The 272-nt window shown below is 54.0% G+C and overlaps 1 long non-coding RNA gene across 1 annotated transcript in view; it reads left to right on the top strand.

The window, feature by feature from the left end:
* The first annotated feature begins 81 nt into the window (after positions 1–81).
* The window catches only part of LOC111733611, a 5534-nt gene continuing 5343 nt past the window's right edge, over positions 82–272 (top strand). The window contains exon 1 of the long non-coding RNA XR_002778050.1: positions 82–204. This is a non-coding gene — a long non-coding RNA (uncharacterized LOC111733611). The remainder of the gene's footprint in view (positions 205–272) is intronic.

Genomic DNA, 272 nt, shown 5'->3' on the forward strand with positions numbered 1-272 from the left:
ATCGGCGGAGTCGGTTTGGACAGCAGTTCGGCCCCACCGCGTTTTCTGTGCCAGCCGTGCGAACGAGCCGGATGCCCATTCACAGGACGGTGCTGTTTCGCACAACTAAACACCATGGGACAGCAAAATGAACGAACGGAGGTGACGCATCAACGCCGTTGACTCTTACAACGTAATATGGAGACTGAAGACACGTGGCTTCCGGTACGTGGCGTCTCGGGTGGGATCCCAGAACGGAAAAAGGACTTTCGTGGAAAAACGTAAAATCTGAT

The sequence above is a fragment of the Pteropus vampyrus genome, unplaced genomic scaffold (assembly GCF_000151845.1).
Source record: "Pteropus vampyrus isolate Shadow unplaced genomic scaffold, Pvam_2.0 Scaffold586, whole genome shotgun sequence".
NCBI classification, from domain to species: domain Eukaryota; kingdom Metazoa; phylum Chordata; class Mammalia; order Chiroptera; family Pteropodidae; genus Pteropus; species Pteropus vampyrus.